This window comes from Palaemon carinicauda, chromosome 44 (assembly GCF_036898095.1).
Source record: "Palaemon carinicauda isolate YSFRI2023 chromosome 44, ASM3689809v2, whole genome shotgun sequence".
Lineage (NCBI taxonomy): Eukaryota > Metazoa > Arthropoda > Malacostraca > Decapoda > Palaemonidae > Palaemon > Palaemon carinicauda.
The window spans coordinates 28,074,168-28,094,330 of NC_090768.1; the positions used below are offsets into that span (position 1 = coordinate 28,074,168).

A 20,163-nucleotide genomic window follows, 5' to 3' on the forward strand; every position below is an offset into this window, starting at 1 on the left:
ATCGCCTTTACAACAGAACTCTTTCAACCTATACTCTGATACCCTACATATTTACTGCCCAAACCCACTGAATTACATCCTAAGATGTAAAGATGTTCAGCTTAATTGTATGGTTAAACTATGGATTAGAATCTCTTGCCTATATGTAAGATTAATACTTTTGCGAATATATCCTACATCAAGCCATAAACCTGTCCCAGTAAAAATCAAGGGACAGCAATAATCTAAATCCATTGAACATACACCTACTCACTGTTAACACCTATATTTATCCAATGAATAATCTACCATACTTAGGAGTGTGGCTAAAGTGGTACACATTAAACATGTGGTTTTAACATGTCCCCACTGAATAATAATACTGGTTTATGGGATAACCCATGCAGCCCAAAAATATTCCAACGTATGTCATAACGCCTAGACAAAGTTACTGTACTAACCTCAAACCTTCCTATATATCAACGACAATCCTGTCACACTAATATTGGATGTCTCTACAGTAACGAAAAATGTTATTTTTATTAGTAAAATAAATTTTTGAATATACTTACCCGATAATCATGTAGCTGTCAACTCCGTTGCCCGACAGAATTCTATGGAGGGATACGCCAGCTATCACAATACTAGAAGGGGGTGTACTTACAGCGCCACCTGTGGCCAGGTACTCAAGTACTTCTTGTTGACACCTCCTCAATTATTCCTCGGTCCACTGGTTCTCTATGGGGAGGAAGGGAGGGTCGATTAAATCATGATTATCGGGTAAGTATATTCAAAAATTTATTTTACTAATAAAAATAACATTTTTCAATATTAAACTTACCCAATAATCATGTAGCTGATTCACACCCAGGGGGGTGGGTGAAAACCAGTGTACAAGATTAAAGGATAGCTAAGTATCCCGTATTTCATATAATCAGTTATCCACAATAACAATGAAATAATAAGTACCTGGTAAGGAAGTCGACTTGAACCGTTACTCTGCCTTTAATAAGATCGTCTTCCTTACTGAGCGCAGCGTTCCTCTTGGGAGGCTGAATCAACTCAAAGGTGCTAAAGTATACAGGGCTGCAACCCATACTAAAGGACCTCATCACAACCTTTAACCTCGGCGCTTCTCAAGAAAGAATTGACCACCCGCCAAATCAACAAGGATGTGGAAGGCTTCTTAGCCGACCGTACAACCCATAAAAAGTATTCAAGAGAAAGGTTAAAAGGTTATGGGATTATGGGAATGTAGTGGCTGAGCCCTCGCCTACTACTGCATTCGTTGCTACGAATGGTCCCAGGGTGTAGCAGTACTCGTAAAGAGACTGGACATCTTTGAGATAGAATGATGCGAACACTGACTTGCTTCTCCAATAGGTTGCATCCATAACACTCTGCAGAGAATGGCTCTGTTTGAAGGCCACTGAAGTAGCCACAGCTCCCACTTCATGTGTCCTTACCTTCAGCAAAGCAAGGTCTTCTTCCTTCAGATGAGAATGTGTTTCTCTAATCAGAAGCCTGAATAGTAAGAAACTGAGTTCTTAGAACTTGGAAAAGAAGGTTTCTTGATAGCACACTATAAGGCTTCTGATTGTCCTTGTAAAGGTTAAGACCTTTTTAGATAGTACCTAAGAGCTCTAACTGGGCAAAGTACTCTCTTCAGATCATTCCCCACCAAGTTGGACAGGCTTGGGATCTCGAACGACTTAGGCCAAGGACGTGAAGGAAGCTCGTTTAGCAAAAAACCGAGCTGCAAGGAACATGTAGCCGTTTCAGATGTGAAAACAATGATCCTGCTGAAGGCGTGGATCTCACTTACTCTTTTAGCTGTTGTCAAGCACACGAGGAAAAGAGTTTTTAATGTGAGGTCCTAAAAAGAGGCTGATTGGAGAGGTTCAAATCTTGATGACATAAGGAACCTTAGGACCACGTCTAGATTCCAGCCTGGAGTGGACAACCGACGTTCCTTTGAGGTCTCAAAAGACCTAGGGAGGTCCTGTAGATCTTTGTTGGTGGAAAGATCCAAGCCTCTGTGGCGGAAAACCGCTGCCAACATACTTCTGTAACCCTTGATCGTAGGAGCTGAAAGGGATCTTACTTTCCTTAGATATAACAGGAAGTCAGCAATCTGGGTTACAGTGGTACTGGTTGAGGAAACTGCATTGGTCTTGTACCAGCTACGGAAGACTTCCCCTATAGACTGATAGATTCTGAGAGTGGATGTTCTCCTTGCTTTGGCAATCGCTCTGGCTGCCTCCTTCGAAAAGCCCCTAGCTCTTGAGAGTCTTTCGAAAGTCTGAAGGCAGTCAGACGAAGAGCGTGGAGGATTGGGTGTACCTTCTTTACGTGAGGTAGACTTAGAAGGTTCACTCTTAGAGGAAGAGTCCTGGGAATGTCGACCAGCCATTGCAGTACCTCTAAGAACCATTCTCTCGCGGGCCAGAGCGGAGCCAACCAACGTCAGCCGTGTCCCTTTGTGAGAGGAGAACTTCTGAAGTACCCTGTTGACAATCTTGAACGGCGGGAATGCATACAGGTCGAGATGGAACCAATCCAGCAGAAAAGCATCCACGTGAACTGCTGCTGGGTCTGGAATCGGAGAACAATACAACAGGAGTCTCTAGGTTATCGAGGTAGTGAACAGATCTATGGTTGGCTGACCCCACAGGGCCCAAAGTCTGCTGCAAACATTCTTGAGAAGGGTCCACACTGTGGGGATGACCTGACCCTTCCGTCTGAGGTGATCTGCCATGACATTCATACCGCCCTGAATGAACCTCGTTACCAGTTAGCTTTCGATCTTTAGACCAGATGAGAAGGTCCCTTGCGATCTAGAACAACTTCCACGAAAGAGTCCCTCCCTGCTTGAAGATGTAAGCCAGGGCTGTGGTGTTGTCAGAGTCCACCTCCACCACTTTGTTAAGCTGGAGGGACTTGAAGTTTATCAAGGCCAGAATAACCGCCAACAACTCCTTGCAATTGATGTGAAGTGTCCTTTGCTCCTGATTCCATGTTCCCGAGCATTCTTGTCCGTCCAAAGTCGCACCCCAGCCCGTGTCTGATGCGTCCGAGAGGAGACGGCGGTCGTGTTTCTGAACAGCCAAAGGTAGACTTCCTTGAGAAGAAAGCTGTTCTTACACCACGCGAGAGAAGACCTCCTCTCTTCGGAAACAGGAACTGAGACCGTCTCTAGCGTCATGTCCTTTATCCAGTGAGCAGCTAGATGATACTGAAGGGGGGGGAGGTGGAGTCTCCCTAACACGATGAACAGGGCCAGCGATGAAAGTGTCCCTGTTAGACTCATCCACTACCTGACTGAGCATCGGTTCCTTCTCAGCATGCTCTGGATGCATTCTAGGGCTTGGAAGATCCTTGGGGCCGACGGAAAAGTCCGAAAAGCTCGACTCTGAAGATCCATACCCAAGGAGACAATGGTCTGGGATGGGACGAGCTGAGACTCCTCAAAATTGACCAGGAGGCCCAGTTCCTTGGTCAGATCCATAGTCCATTTGAAAATCTCCAGACAGCGACGACTTGTGGGAGCTCTTAAAAGCCAGTCGTCTGACGGAGCCGGACACAAGATCATGGTACTGCTGCACAGTCTGTGAACTGTCAATCATGGGCAAGCGAGGAAGTACAGTGACAACCCGAATCTGTCTAGACTGTCTGGGTCGTACAGACAAACTCCTTATCGGGTTGCTGAGGTTGCCGCACTGCGTCACAACAAGTCACTTCTGTTGGTTGTTGAACGTCTTCCCCGTGACACATTGACTCCGTAAACAAAAAATCCTCTAACAAGGACTAAGCTTGGACTGCATGTCTTGTAACACAGCTCAAGGTCTATGGGAGCAGGTGTGGTAACAGACGGGATTAGCGACTGAAGTGGAACCATTACCTTCCCTGGAAGCATGTTATGCTTAAATAAAAGTCCATAGGAGGCTATGCAGCTAAAGGCTCCCTCCAAATGACAGAGTCCTCAAGGGAATATCAGAAGGAGGGAGAAAAGAACTTTCTCATCTACAGGGACCATATCCTAGAAAAGCTAAGTTCTCTCAGTGAGGGTTCACTGGTGCAAAAGCAGCAGACTAGAAGGCAACGTTATGAAACTGCTTGACAGTCTAGTGAGTTGGCAACAACCAAAGATGTGTGACTGAGAAGCATGCGGTAAGGTATGCAGAGCATGTTGTATGCAGAGTATGCTGTATGCAGAGCATGCTGTATGTAGAGCATGTTGTATGCAGAGCATACTGAATGCAGAGCATGCTGTATGCAGAGCATGTTGTATGCAGAGCATGCTGAATGCAGAGCATGCTGTATGCAGAGCATGTTGTATGCAGAGCATGCTGTATGCAGAGCATGCTGTATGTAGAGCATGTTGTATGCAGAGCATGCTGAATGCAGAGCATGCTGTATGCAGAGCATGTAGTATGCAGAGCATGCTGTAAGCAGAGCATGTAAGGTAAGCAGAGCGTGTGCATGGCGTTTAACATTTCTCAGAAATTCCATGACCAGTGCTAAAGTGCTTTATGCATGCTTGCATGGGGTTTTAATATCAACATAATATATACCTTACATTCATAACTCAAGATTCATATTTTTGCCAAATTTAGCGATATTGTTAAAAATGTTATTTTTATTAGTAAAATAAATTTTTGAATATACTTACCCGATAATCATGTAGCTGTCAACTCCGTTGCCCGACAGAATTCTATGGAGGGATACGCCAGCTATCACAATACTAGAAGGGGGTGTATTTACCAGCGCCACCTGTGGCCAGGTACTCAAGTACTTCTTGTTGACACCTCCTCAATTATTCCTCGGTCCACTGGTTCTCTATGGGGAGGAAGGGAGGGTCGATTAAATCATGATTATCGGGTAAGTATATTCAAAAATTTATTTTACTAATAAAAATAACATTTTTCAATATTAAACTTACCCGATAATCATGTAGCTGATTCACACCCAGGGGGGTGGGTGAAAAACCAGTGTACAAGACTAAAGGATAGCTAAGTATCCCGTATTTCATATAATCAGTTATCCACAATAACAATGAAATAATAAGTACCTGGTAAGGAAGTCGACTTGAACCGTTACTCTGCCTTTAATAAGATCGTCTTCCTTACTGAGCGCAGCGTTCCTCTTGGGAGGCTGAATCAACTCAAAGGTGCTAAAGTATACAGGGCTGCAACCCATACTAAAGGACCTCATCACAACCTTTAACCTCGGCGCTTCTCAAGAAAGAATTGACCACCCGCCAAATCAACAAGGATGTGGAAGGCTTCTTAGCCGACCGTACAACCCATAAAAAGTATTCAAGAGAAAGGTTAAAAGGTTATGGGATTATGGGAATGTAGTGGCTGAGCCCTCGCCTACTACTGCATTCGTTGCTACGAATGGTCCCAGGGTGTAGCAGTACTCGTAAAGAGACTGGACATCTTTGAGATAGAATGATGCGAACACTGACTTGCTTCTCCAATAGGTTGCATCCATAACACACTGCAGAGAATGGTTCTGTTTGAAGGCCACTGAAGTAGCCACAGCTCCCACTTCATGTGTCCTTACCTTCAGCAAAGCAAGGTCTTCTTCCTTCAGATGAGAATGTGTTTCTCTAATCAGAAGCCTGAATAGTAAGAAACTGAGTTCTTAGAACTTGGAAAAGAAGGTTTCTTGATAGCACACTATAAGGCTTCTGATTGTCCTTGTAAAGGTTAAGACCTTTTTAGATAGTACCTAAGAGCTCTAACAGGGCAAAGTACTCTCTTCAGATCATTCCCCACCAAGTTGGACAGGCTTGGGATCTCGAACGACTTAGGCCAAGGACGTGAAGGAAGCTCGTTTAGCAAAAACCGAGCTGCAAGGAACATGTAGCCGTTTCAGATGTGAAAACAATGATCCTGCTGAAGGCGTGGATCTCACTTACTCTTTTAGCTGTTGTCAAGCACACGAGGAAAAGAGTTTTTAATGTGAGGTCCTAAAAAGAGGCTGATTGGAGAGGTTCAAATCTTGATGACATAAGGAACCTTAGGACCACGTCTAGATTCCAGCCTGGAGTGGACAACCGACGTTCCTTTGAGGTCTCAAAAGACCTAGGGAGGTCCTGTAGATCTTTGTTGGTGGAAAGATCCAAGCCTCTGTGGCGGAAAACCGCTGCCAACATACTTCTGTAACCCTTGATCGTAGGAGCTGAAAGGGATCTTACTTTCCTTAGATATAACAGGAAGTCAGCAATCTGGGTTACAGTGGTACTGGTTGAGGAAACTGCATTGGTCTTGGACCAGCTACGGAAGACTTCCCCTTGAAACTGATAGATTCTGAGAGTGGATGTTCTCCTTGCTTTGGCAATCGCTCTGGCTGCCTCCTTCGAAAAGCCCCTAGCTCTTGAGAGTCTTTCGAAAGTTTGAAGGCAGTCAGACGAAGAGCGTGGAGGATTGGGTGTACCTTCTTTACGTGAGGTAGACTTAGAAGGTTCACTCCTAGAGGAAGAGTCCTGGCAATGTCGACCAGCCATTGCAGTACCTCTAAGAACCATTCTCTCGCGGACCAGAGCGGAGCCAACCAACGTCAGCCGTGTCCCTTTGTGAGAGGAGAACTTCTGAAGTACCCTGTTGACAATCTTGAACGGCGGGAATGCATACAGGTCGAGATGGAACCAATCCAGCAGAAAAGCATCCACGTGAACTGCTGCTGGGTCTGGAATCGGAGAACAATACAACAGGAGTCTCTAGGTTATCGAGGTAGTGAACAGATCTATGGTTGGCTGACCCCACAGGGCCCAAAGTCTGTTGCCAACATTCTTGAGAAGGGTCCACTCTGTGGGGATGACCTGACCCTTCCGTCTGAGGTGATCTGCCATGACATTCATACCGCCCTGAATGAACCTCGTTACCAGTTAGCTTTCGATCTTAAGACCAGATGAGTAGGTCCCTTGCGATCTAGAACAACTTCCACGAAAGAGTCCCTCCTGCTTGAAGATGTAAGCCAGGGCTGTGGTGTTGTCAGAGTCCACCTCCACCACTTTGTTAAGCTGGAGGGACTTGAAGTTTATCAAGGCCAGAATAACCGCCAACAACTTCTTGCAAATGATGTGAAGTGTCCTTTGCTCCTGATTCCATGTTCCCGAGCATTCTTGTCCGTCCAAAGTCGCACCCCAGCCCGTGTCTGATGCGTCCGAGAGGAGACGGCGGTCGTGTTTCTGAACAGCCAAAGGTAGACTTCCTTGAGAAGAAAGCTGTTCTTACACCACGCGAGAGAAGACCTCCTCTCTTCGGAAACAGGAACTGAGACCGTCTCTAGCGTCATGTCCTTTATCCAGTGAGCAGCTAGATGATACTGAAGGGGGGGGAGGTGGAGTCTCCCTAACACGATGAACAGGGCCAGCGATGAAAGTGTCCCTGTTAGACTCATCCACTACCTGACTGAGCATCGGTTCCTTCTCAGCATGCTCTGGATGCATTCTAGGGCTTGGAAGATCCTTGGGGCCGACGGAAAAGTCCGAAAAGCTCGACTCTGAAGATCCATACCCAAGGAGACAATGGTCTGGGATGGAACGAGCTGAGACTCCTCAAAATTGACCAGGAGGCCCAGTTCCTTGGTCAGATCCATAGTCCATTTGAAAATCTCCAGACAGCGACGACTTGTGGGAGCTCTTAAAAGCCAGTCGTCTGACGGAGCCGGACACAAGATCATGATACTGCTGCACAGTCTGTGAACTGTCAATCATGGGCAAGCGAGGAAGTACAGTGACAACCCGAATCTGTCTAGACTGTCTGGGTCGTACAGACAACTCCTTATCGGGTTGCTGAGGTTGCCGCACTGCGTCACAACAAGTCACTTCTGTTGGTTGTTGAACGTCTTCCCCGTGACACATTGACTCCGTAAACAAAAAATCCTCTAACAAGGACTAAGCTTGGACTGCATGTCATGCAACACAGCTCAAGGTCTATGGGAGCAGGTGTGGTAACAGACGGGATTAGCGACTGAAGTGGAACCATTACCTTCCCTGGAAGCATGTTATGCTTAAATAAAAGTCCATAAGAGGTTATGCAGCTAAAGGCTCCCTCCAAATGACAGAGTCCTCAAGGGAATATCAGAAGGAGGGAGAAAAGAACTTTCTCATCTACAGGGACCATATCCTAGAAAAGCTAAGTTCTCTCAGTGAGGGTTCACTGGTGCAAAAGCAGCAGACTAGAAGGCAACGTTATGAAACTGCTTGACAGTCTAGTGAGTTGGCAACAACCAAAGATGTGTGACTGAGAAGCATGCGGTAAGGTATGCAGAGCATGATGTATGCAGAGTATGCTGTATGCAGAGCATGCTGTAAGTAGAGCATGTTGTATGCAGAGCATGCTGAATGCAGAGTATGCTGTATGCAGAGCATGCTGTATGCAGAGCATGTTGTATGCAGAGCATGCTGAATGCAGAGCATGCTGTATGCAGAGCATGTTGTATGCAGAGCATGCTGTATGCAGAGCATGCTGTATGCAGAGCATGTAGTAAGCAGAGCCTACTGTAAGCAGAGCCTGCTGTAAGGAAAGCAGAGCGTGTGCATGGCGTTTAACATTTCTCAGAAATTCCATGACCAGTGCTAGAGTGCTTTATGCATGCTTGCATGGGGTTTTAATATCAACATAATATTTACCTTACATTCATAACTCATGATTCATATTTTTGCCATATTGCGATCTTGTTAAAAATATATTGCAAGGAATACAAATATATTTTTATAAGTAATACAAATAACCTCCATTATCATATGGTTTGAAAATGGAGGTAAGGTATGCTGAACAGCAGAGTCAGAACGAGCTGGAACAACAATAGTTGTGGTTTCCTCTTCAAGACTCTGTTGAGGGAACACCTGAGGCTCAGTCTGCAAAGGCTGAATAAAAGACAAGCAGAAGGAAGGCGCATGGGTGGAGGAGGCTGACTCCTAGCATGAGTGGTTGAACCCAAGGGTTGCGCTTGCTGAGCGGTTGGCGGAAGCGGAGTAGCAAGTTCCAGTTCCTGTGGTGTGAGCGGAGCGCGATGAGGAAGAGGCTGCGCAGAACAAGGTAAATGTCTCGCAAGCTGAGGCTCCTGAGGCGCAAGGCTAAGGTGTTGTGGTGCTTGCCTTGTGGAGGGTTGAGCTCGCTGCAGCGAGAGCTGAGGAGACTGACTCATGGACGGGAGAGGTTGTTGTACCTCAACCGAGTGTTGCATCACTGGTGGAGCAGCAAGTGGAGGCGGAGGAAGAGAGGTATAATCCTCCTGATCCCATTGTAAAGGTTGCCTTAAGGAAGGCGGAGGCTGAACACCACTGGGAACAGCAAACTCAGCACGTGGCTCAACATCGTACGCCTGGCAGGTGGAACTGCGATCAGGCGGAGCGAGCGTAGGCGGAGGGAGTGTAGGCGGAGGCGGAGGCGCAACACTCTCAGCCCGACACTCACGCATCAAGTCCGAAAGCTGTGCTTGCATGGACTGTAGTAGAGTCCACAACATCGTACGCCTGGCAGGTGGTACTGCGATCAGGCGGAGCGAGCGTAGGCGGAGGGAGTGTAGGCGGAGGCGGAGGCGCAACACTCTCAGCCCGACACTCACGCATCAAGACCGAAAGTTGTGACTGCATGGACTGCAGTAGAGTCAACTTGGGGTCGGCAGACACTAAGGTCTGCTGAGGTAAAGCCTTAACAGCAGAGATCTGTTGCGGCAGAACCTTACTCCTCTTAGGCGGAGTGCATTCAACTGATGACTGAGGAGAGTCAGAGCTAACCCAATGACTGCATCCGGGTTGTTGAACTTTAACTTCGTACGTCTGGCATAGGTCTGGACTTTACGTTTAAGAGGTCTTGAGACCTGAGACCAGCGTTACTCTGCCTTTATTTTCTCCCCTAAATCTCTTCTGCAGACGAGCAAAATAAGGGCTCAATCGTCTGCGGGTGGGAGTGACGGTCTCGGTAAGACACGCCCACAACCACCGAGGATACTTCTGTGCGCCGATCAAGGCCTGCTGAACCCTTATGCCCTTCGACATTGCTTCTCCCCTGGGCTTGGGAGCTTGCAAGAGGTCCCGGACTGGGAGGACGACTGGCGCGCACAGAAGTACCCTCACGCACAACACTGACATACATTGCGCTAATCACTTATCACTTTGATTTCTGTTTGCACTTATTTCACTGAACTCGAAACTTTAAGTGGTTTGTACCTGAAACACGCAATTCTATCCTTTCTCAAAAGTTAGTAATTGCGAAAACAGAATTACAATGTAACAAAAAAATCTAATGAAAGATAATTCAGTGGCTGGAAAGAGACTAAACACTAGATCACTCTAGAAACGTTTAGTTTCTTCCCCTAAAGAGACTAGGGAGAAGAGCAAAAACGATAACGACGTTACTCGTACGCCTGGCAGGCTTGAATGAAACGTTTATCCTCCTCTTTCTCCCTCCGTCTCTATCTCTCTCTCTCTCTCTCTCTCTCTCTCTCTCTTGACTTAGAACCTGAGAGAAGAGCCCAATCATATATATCGTTAAAACATATTATTGTTAAAGGAAAAAACTGAAATATTTCCCAAAATGAAAAGTTCCTTTATTAGGATCAAAACCATTAAGTTAAGAAAGAATGAACAAAACGCTAGACACGGTTACTCTTACTGCAACGTGAAACCGTGAACATTCTTTCTCTATCGTAACGATAGAGTGCAAGTTGAACGTTCTGAACGTCAACAACTGCAGAGACAAAACAAAACGTTAGTTCAACTTTGAAAACAGTACGAGACTATCAAAGAAATTCTTTCAAACTCTGTGGCGGAAATAGCATAATATGTTAACAGGTAAAACCGAAATGACGGGCTCAATGTTAATTAACTTCGGTACCAAGAAAAGACCGCCTACTATTAGGAAGGTCGAATATAAACAAATATAAAAATTAATTTTAATAAGTTTATAATAAAAGGAAGTTAATCGAAGAGGCCTATAAGAGGCGGAGAGATATAAAATAAATCTATAACTTTTGTTAAGCAAAATTAAGAAAGAGAGTCTATACTCTCTTAGACACCAACACTTCCGTCTAAGGGAAGGGTCGGCCATTGAAAGGTGAACGAGAGTTCATACTCTCTTCGTCACCATAATTAATCAAATTAATTCCAAAAGCTAACTAAGCTATTATAGAAGTTTCCAGTAAAGCGACAGCCGAAATCAAAGAGAAATACTTCACCAAAGTCGTGAAAATACTCCAAGAACATAAGCGTATCCCAGAACGTCTTGCCGGAAGCACGACAGAGGAATAATTGAGGAGGTGTCAACAAGAAGTACTTGAGTACCTGGCCACAGGTGGCGCTGGTAAATACACCCCCTTCTAGTATTGTGATAGCTGGCGTATCCCTCCATAGAATTCTGTCGGGCAACGGAGTTGACAGCTACATGATTATCGGGTAAGTTTAATATTGAAAAATATATTGCCAGGAATACAAATATATTTTTATAAGTAATACAAATAACCTCCATTATCATAAGGTTTGAAAATGGAGGTAAGGTATGCTGAACAGCAGAGTCAGAACGAGCTGGAACAACAATAGTTGTGGTTTCCTCTTCAAGACTCTGTTGAGGGAACACCTGAGGCTCAGTCTGCAAAGGCTGATCAAAGGAAGTAGCAGAAGGTAGGCGCATGGGTGGAGGAGGCTGACTCCTGGCATGAGTGGTTGAACCCAATGGTTGCGCTTGCTGAGCGGTTGGCGGAAGCGGAGTAGCAAGTTCCTGTTCCTGTGGTGTGAGCGGAGCGCGATGAGGTTGAGGCTGCGCAGAACAAGGTACTGTAAATGTCTCGCAAGCTGAGGCTCCTGAGGCGCAAGGCCAAGGTGTAGTGGTGCTTGCCTTGTGGAGGGTTGAGCTCGCTGCAGCGAGAGCTGAGGAGACTGACTCATGGACGGGAGAGGTTGTTGTACCTCAACCGAGAGTTGCACCACTGGTGGAGCAGCAAGTGGAGGCGGAGGAAGAGAGGTATAATCCTCCTGATCCCATTGTAAAGGTTGCCTTAAGGAAGGCGGAGGCTGAACACCACTGGGAACAGCAAACTCAGAACGTGGCTCAACATCGTACGCCTGGCAGGTGGTACTGCGATCAGGCGGAGCGAGCGCAGGCGGAGGGAGTGTAGGCGGAGGCGGAGGCGCAACACTCTCAGCCCGACACTCACGCATCAAGTCCGAAAGCTGTGCTTGCATGGACTGTAGTAGAGTCCACTTGGGGTCGGCAGAAACTACAGTAGGCTGAGGTAAAGCCTTAACAGTCGAGCTCTGTTGTGGCAGAACCTTACTCCTCTTAGGCGGAGTGCATTCAACTGATGACTGAGGAGAGTCAGAGCTAACCCAATGACTGCATCCGGGTAGTTGAACTCTAACTTCGTACGTCTGGCATAGGTCTGGACTTTACGTTTAAGAGGTCTTGAGACCTGAGACCAGCGTTTTCTCCCCTAAATTTCTTCTGCAGACGAGCAAAATAAGGGCTCAATCGTCTGCGGGTGGGAGTGACGGTCTCGGTAAGACACGCCCACAACCACCGAGGATACTTCTGTGCGCCGATCAAGGCCTGGACTACAGGCAACAGCTAGCAGACCACATAGGGTTCAAAATAAGGGACCCAACGGTGCTCTCCCACAGGAAAACATGCAGTTGTTTTCAGTGCTATACCCTGATACTTGAGAGCATTTACCACTTCCTACAAAGGAAGCACAGGCCAGGATATATGGATATACCATCCTACCCTCCACAGCCTCCTTATCCAGACATTTTTCAGAGGAAATACCGGGTGCAAGCACGGTATAAAGAGACAGTCTCTGCACCCAGTTGCAGTAACTCTCTCCCCTTTGAACGGGACTGTGACTGCCAGTCATGTGTGTATGCTATCTGGAGCAACACTGTAGGCCACAGCTCCCCCACTCATGCCAACCCAGCTAAGGACTCCGAAGACTCACCTATCCCGGAGCCACCCACTCCATCTCCAGCACCAGCTGTCCAGAAGACACCTGAAAAGATGGAAGCAGAGGACGCTCCACTCATCGCAACTCCGGAACCTGAGACCAACGTTTCAACCATGGCTCTAGACCTGACTGCACCGCAACTAGCAGAACTGCACCCTGAGGATTGCAACTGCACTCCATGCCTCTCACAGCTCCTAATGGAGGCTCAGGCAATCACTGAAAATGACCCAAGCTTGGACCTAAACTTGGCCGCTGCTGAGGGACCACAACCACCTGTCAGCCAACCCAAACAGCTTGTCAAATTCAAGATGGCAGCTGTAGAAGGCTCACCGTCATATGCAGCAGTTGCTGCTATTGCCACCGCCAACCCTGGCATCAAGATCACAGCCAGGGCCAACCTAAAAGGGGATTTAATCATATCCCCGAAGGACCTTGCCAGTGTCAACATCCTCCAACAGGAAACCTCCCTGACCCTCCTGGACCCCGAGAAGAGACTCAGACAGGCAGTGATCTATCGGTTTCCTGTAGACATGCCACTGTCATTCGTCACCGACTGCAGCAATGTTGCAAAAGCTGAGAGGAAGCTGGACCACCGCAAACTTCCCACCAAGGAAGTAACTGTCACCTTTATTGGGCAAGTCCCTAAAGCACTGGATTTGGGCCTCTGGGGAAAGTTTCCCATCAGAAGTCCAAAGCGAGAACCACTGCGCTGTTACAACTGCCAGCGCTATGGGCACCACAAAGAAGAGTGCAGAAACCCTACAATGTGCGGAGTCTGCAGCCACCGCCATCCCACACAGGACTGCATTGACGCACATCGGAATGGGACAAAAACCCAGGCAAAATGTCCCAATTGTGCGGGACCTCACCATGCATGGAACAAGAATTGTCCTGAATTCTTGAAGAGGCTACCAACCCCACAGGCAGCCCCACCGACCAAACCTGAGGCTGCACCAAGGCAGACACCTAACAAACCTGAGGCTGCACCAAGGCAGGCACCGAAACCCCAGCGGATTCAGCGAACCAGGCCTCCCAGACGACAATCCGAGACTCCTCCTCCAGGAGCCCCTACTGCAGCCACGGACCAAGAACCCAGCGCTGTTGTTAGCCCAGCTGAAGAGCCAACCTCCAGCGCTGTGCAATCTCCTCCCCAACCCCCAGCAATATCTGCCATCTTATCCCTGGCAGAGGCCCTGCCAGTGGATACCTTGATCCCCCTAGTACTGCAACTACTAGTCAAAGTCTGCTCCCTTGCTAAGACTCCCTCCTCTGTACTTCATTCCCTCCTCAGTCCCTTAGTTTCACCCTCCCCGGTGCAGAGATAGGCATCTATGCTTAAAACTGCCACTTTTTCCTACTACTCGAATTCTTCCCTCCTCTCCCAGTCTCTCCTACTTACTGGGACTTACTGCTATCAACACTTTTACCTACTACTGAAACCTTTCATTTCGGCTCCAAATGGTCCTGCTTTTTGGTCCGCAAGGTCATGCTCTTGGTGCTGAGCGACCACACTGGCAACCACGCTCAAGGGGCTGAGCAGTTGCAAGACCTATCTTTGCCAACCTGGCGACTATGCTCAAGGGGCTGAGCGGTCGCACTTGCAGCTACGCTCAAGGAGCTGAGCGGCTGCAAATCCAGACATGAAAGACTGGTACTGCTGTGACACTATTGCCTACTTAGGGCAATAAATACTACGGGCTGCTACACAAAAGCCCGTGTCCAGCAGTAAGGCTGGGCAATCTTAATTTTTATACCTATTTTTTGTGTTTGAATACCTACGAGCCTAACAATAAAAAGGCCCGTGCCAACAAGAAGTGTTGGCTTTAATACACCAACAACAACAACAGCCTGCTGAACCCTTCTGCCCTTCGACATTGCTTCTCCCCTGGGCTTGGGAGCTTGCAAGAGGTCCCGGACTGGGAGGACGACTGGCGCGCACAGAAGTACCCTCACGCACAACACTGAAACACTTTGCGCTAATCACTTATCACTTTGATTTTCTGTTTGCACTTATTTCACTGAACTCGAAACTTTAAGTGGTTTGTACCTGAAACACGCAATTCTATCCTTTCTCAAAAGTTAGTAATTGCGAAAACAGAATTACAATGTAACAGAAAAATCTAATGAAAGATAAATAATTCAGTGGCTGGAAAGAGACTAAACACTAGATCACTCTAGAAACGTTTACCTTCTTCCCCTAAAGAGACTAGGGAGAAGCAAAAACGATAACAACGTTACTCGCTTGAATGAAAAGTTTATCCTCCTCTTTCTCCCTCCGTCTCTATCTCTCTCTCTCTCTCTCTCTCTCTCTCTCTCTCTCTCTCTCTCTCTCTCTCTCTCTCTGACTTAGAACCTGAGAGAAGAGCCCAATCATATATATCGTTAAAACATATTATTGTTAAAGGAAAAAACTGAAATATTTCCCAAAATGAAAAGTTCCTTTATTAGGATTAAAACCATTAAGTTAAGAAAGAATGAACAAAACGCTAGACACGGTTACTCTTACTGCAACGTGAAACCGTGAAAATTCTTTCTCTATCGTAACGATAGAGCGCAAGTTGAACGTTCTGAACGTCAACAACTGCAGAGACAAAACAAAACGTTAGTTCAACTTTGAAAACAGTACGAGACTATCAAAGAAATTCTTTCAAAGACATTAAAATAGCATAATATGTTAACAGGTAAAACCAAAATGACGGGCTCAATGTTAATTAACTTCGGTACCAAGAAAAGACCGCCTACTATTAGGAAGGTCGAATATAAACAAATATAAAAATTAATTTTAATAAGTTTATAATAAAAGGAAGTTAATCGAAGAGGCCTATAAGAGGCGGAGAGATATAAAATAAATCTATAACTTTGTTAAGCAAAATTAAGAAAAAGAGTCTATACTCTCTTAGACACCAACACTTCCGTCTAAGGGAAGGGTCGGCCATTAAAAGGTGAAAGAGAGTTCATACTCTCTTCGTCACCATAATTAATCAAATTAATTCCAAAAGCTAACTAAGCTAAAATAGAAGTTTCCAGTAAAGCGACAGCCGAAATCAAAGAGAAATACTTCACCAAAGTCGTGAAAATACTCCAAGAACATAAGCGTATCCCAGAACGTCTTGCCGGAAGCACGACAGAGGAATAATTGAGGAGGTGTCAACAAGAAGTACTTGAGTACCTGGCCACAGGTGGCGCTGTAAGTACACCCCCTTCTAGTATTGTGATAGCTGGCGTATCCCTCCATAGAATTCTGTCGGGCAACGGAGTTGACAGCTACATGATTATCGGGTAAGTTTAATATTGAAAACTTCTGGGTAATTTACAAATATTCAAATCCTTAGTTATAATCAATGATTGTTCATGTACAGTATAACTAATGGTAAGACAACCCTCTTCAGTCTAAGAAATAAAAATTGTATCAGAAATATGTGATCAGTGCACAGCTAGACTAAATGGCACACAAGATCTTGAAATAAAGTAATAACCAAGACTAACTTTATACGGACTAATATCAAAGAAAACCAAGTCTGGTGAAAGTCGCTATGTACACATCAATTATAATAAAGCCATTGACGGTTTAAAGGCCACTCATGAGTAGCAGAGGCAAGGGGCAGTGACATTGCCCTATCGAGCAGGACAATGCCTAGAGTCTGGCCATACATATATATGATCAGCGCCCAAACCCCCTCTCCACCCAAGCTAGGACCAAAAAGGGTCAGGCAATGGCTGCTGATGACTCAGCAGATAGACCTATGGGATCACCCCAAATCCCCCTCATTAGCTCACAAGAATGGTGAGTTTGCAGCGACCAAAGAAACTAATTAGTTTGAGCAGCACTCGAACCCCAGTCTGGCGTTCACCAGTCAGGGACGTTACCACATCGGCCACCACAACCCTAATACTTATCAATTATTTAAGAAATTATATATAATCCAATCTCCTTCGAATCCACACCAGCACCACAGTAGTCCTAACCCTGGTCCGCTAGCAAGCCAAATCCTACCTCGCACTGATTATCATCATCATTATCATCATCATCATCATTATCATTATTATCATTATTTTTATTATTATTTCTTGCTAAACTACAACCCTAGTTGGAAAAGCAGGATGCTATAAAACCAGTAGCTCCAACAGGGAAAAAGAGCCCAATTAGGAAAGGAAAAAAGGAAAAAATATTTTAAAAGTAGTAACATTAAAATAAATATCTCCTATATAAACTATAAAAACTTTCACAAAACAAGAGGAAGAGAAATAAGATAAAATAGCTTACCCTCAAGCAAGAGAACTCTAACCCAAGACAGTGGAAGACCATGGTACAGAGGCTATGGCACTACCCAAGACTAGAGAACAAAGGTTTGATTTTGGAGTGTCCTCCTCCTAGAAGAGCTGCTTACACACTTTATAATCATGAATTAGATATTCGATTTGTTCTCCATTGTCAATGGCTACAACAAATTACTACAGGCTTTGTTCTCATCTTAAATATTATTCATGATTAAACTTTACATTGGTAAATAATCCTGTTACTCTCACCTTGATTGAAGTTCCTGCAACTAAATGGTTTCAGAGTTTGACCTCCAATGATGCAGTTAGAAGCCCGTCGGAAACTTCCTTATTAGAACAGCACCTGTAAAATTCAAATTTAATCAGCTACGTACAAAATTAAGTTCCCTGAAGACCGATTCATTTCAGGCAGTCGTACATCTTGCATGGAATGAAAAGGAAAATACAGCATTATCACTCGAGTTTTCTTTGAAAATCCACTATAGAATTCCTCCTATAATCATCATAGACCAAGTTTAACTTTATAGGTCTTCGTGTATAATAAAATTAGATCCTACCTTTTTACTTCTTGATAATGCTCGTGAGATTAAAGCCTAAATTTAATGTTTATAATTTCTCGAGTCACGTAGGATAAATCAATTAAAACCGATTATTTCCACCATTATCTAATTTTCACATTAGTAGCAAGAGAAATTTAGAGCTTCTCTCACCAGCATATCGCCATTTGTGCCTACATATTTGTCCGTTCACAATCAGGGTTCATGAGCTGTCCAACTTCTAAAATCTCTAGGTTGTGAGAGGGTGGTACATGGGAGGGGTTGTATATACAAAACATATGACAAATAACTACCTGTTTTAATTAAAAATGATATTTTAATTATAAAATAAAATGATATTTTCATAATAAAATAAATTTTTTAATATACTTACCCGCTGGTTATATAAAAGAGCTGAAGTCCCTGACGCCAGGGCAGAAATTCAAATCTCGCGCTATCGAAGATACGCCAGGTGTACCAACCGCACCCTAGCGGTAGAACAGGTGGAACTACACACCAACTCCAGTTCTTCCATGCCTCATAGCCATACCATAGGTAGTCTCTAGAGGGGAGGAGGGAGGGTGTTAAATTTATATAACCAGCGGGTAAGTATATTCAAAAATTTATTTTATTATGAAAATATCATTTTTAAATATAAAACTTACCCGCTGGTTATATAAAAGAGCTGATTGACACCCCTTGGTGGCGGGTCAGAGACAGCTACATATAGAAAATTCACTTAAGGGTTACATACAATAAACTTAAGCAGTTCTCACCTGATAAGGAAGCTGACAGCAATGATACTCTGCCTCATTTCGTCCGCTATCCTTAAGAGATCCAGTAATCCACTCGGGCTGAAAATCTCTAGGAGCTGTCAAACGGTACAAACACCTATAACATGACAGGACCTCAACCAATACCCTTGTTCCGGGTGCACTCAAGGAACAAATTGACCACCTAGCCAAATCAAAGATTGCGGAAGACTGACGCCCAATCTCCACAAACAACCATAACAAACGAGTTCCAAGAGATAGAAAAGGGGTATTAGGAAAAAAGGGAACGTAGTGGTAGATCATTCACCTACTATCGCATTAGCCGCTATAAAAGGACCCAACGTAAAAAAGTCCTCATAGCGAGTCTGAACATTCTTCAAATAATGGGATGCAAAAACAGACTTACTTCTCCAAAATGTTGTATCCATCAGACTTTGCAGAGAACGGTTCTGTTTAAAAGCCACTGAAGTCGCTACCGCTCTGACTTCATGTGTCTTGACTTTGAGGAGCCTCTGATCCGACTCATCACACTGAGCATGAGCTTCTCGAATCAACAATCTAACGAAAAAAGACAAGGCATTCTTGGACATGGGGATCGAGGGTTTCCGGACTGCACACCACAGAGCGTCTGAGTTACCTCTCAGATTCTTAGTTCTGTCCACATAAAACCGTAGAGCTCTAACTGGACAGAGAACCCTTTCCAATTCACCGCCAGCCAAATCAGAAAGGTTAGAAATCTCGAAGGATTTGGGCCATGGTCGAGAAGGGTTTTCGTTCTTGGCCAGGAACCCCAGTTGCAAAGAACAAATGGCTTTCCCATTCCGAAAACCAATGTTCTTGCTTAAAGCGTGAACTTCACTAACTCTTTTCGCAGTGGCGAGGGTAACTAGAAAAAGGGTTTTCAAGGTTAAGTCCTTAAATGAAGCCGAGTGTAAAGGCTCAAATCTGTCACTCATGAGAAATTTAAGGACAACATCCAAATTCCAGGCGATGGGAGCTGTTTGAATCTTCTGGGTCGTATCAAAAGACCTAAGTAAATCTCGTAGATCTTTATTATCAGAAAGGTCTAGGTTCCTGTGTCGAAAAACCGTCGCCAACATACTCCTGTAACCTTTAATAGTCGATGACGAGAAGTTATGCTTAACTTTAAGGTCCAAGAAAAAATCTGCTATTTGAGAAAGCGATGTACTGGAAGAGGAAATCGCGTTAGTTCTACACCATTCCCTGAACAACTCCCACTTGGACTGATACACCTTGATGGTTGAAGACCTTCTTGCCCTTGCAATTGCCTTGGCTGCCTTCTTCGAAAATCCTCTAGCTCTAGCGAGTTTTTCGATAGTCTGAAGGCAGTCAGACGTAGAGCTCGGAGGTTTTGATGATTTCGGGCCAAGTGAGGTTGTCTGAGAAGATCGGGTCTCATGGGAAGGCTTCTCGGGACATCCACCATCCATTCCAGTACCTCTGGAAACCAGCTCCTTGACGGCCAGAACGGAGCTATCAGAGTCATTCTGGTCTCCTCGTGTGAAACGAACTTCTGAATCACTTTGTAAAGGATCTTGAACGGAGGGAAAGCATAAACCTCCATGTGTGACCAGTTCATCAGAAAAGCGTCTATGTGTAAAGCTTCGGGGTCTGGAACCGGAGAG

At 45.2% G+C, this 20,163-nt stretch overlaps 1 long non-coding RNA gene across 1 annotated transcript in view; it reads right to left on the reverse strand.

Moving 5' to 3' along the window:
- LOC137634300 (uncharacterized) overlaps window positions 1-20,163 on the reverse strand; it is a 40,177-nt gene that overhangs the window by 854 nt on the left and 19,160 nt on the right. The window contains exon 2 of the long non-coding RNA XR_011042504.1: window positions 17,458-17,551. This is a non-coding gene — a long non-coding RNA (uncharacterized lncRNA). The remainder of the gene's footprint in view (window positions 1-17,457; window positions 17,552-20,163) is intronic.